The 203-nt window shown below is 31.0% G+C and overlaps 1 protein-coding gene across 1 annotated transcript in view; it reads right to left on the minus strand.

The window, feature by feature from the left end:
- The window catches only part of LOC119592267 (single-minded homolog 2-like), a gene marked incomplete at both ends in the record, with an annotated part of 148,326 nt that overhangs the window by 80,051 nt on the left and 68,072 nt on the right, over positions 1–203 (minus strand).

The following is a 203-nucleotide window of genomic DNA, read 5'->3' on the forward strand; positions in this document are numbered from 1 at the left end:
TAGTACATTATTTAGACAGATATGTAAAGTTGCTGTGGTTGTAAGTAAAGATAATAAAGATTCAGTCAATGTCATTTTAGTTGTTATTGTTTTGTTTATTATCATAGTTGTTTCTTATCTTTTTTACATTTTAATTATCGTTTTCATTATCACCACTTGCGGAAAAGAATCACACACGCCCACACGCCCACGCACAAACTCAT

The sequence above is a fragment of the Penaeus monodon genome, chromosome 30, assembly GCF_015228065.2.
Source record: "Penaeus monodon isolate SGIC_2016 chromosome 30, NSTDA_Pmon_1, whole genome shotgun sequence".
Lineage (NCBI taxonomy): Eukaryota > Metazoa > Arthropoda > Malacostraca > Decapoda > Penaeidae > Penaeus > Penaeus monodon.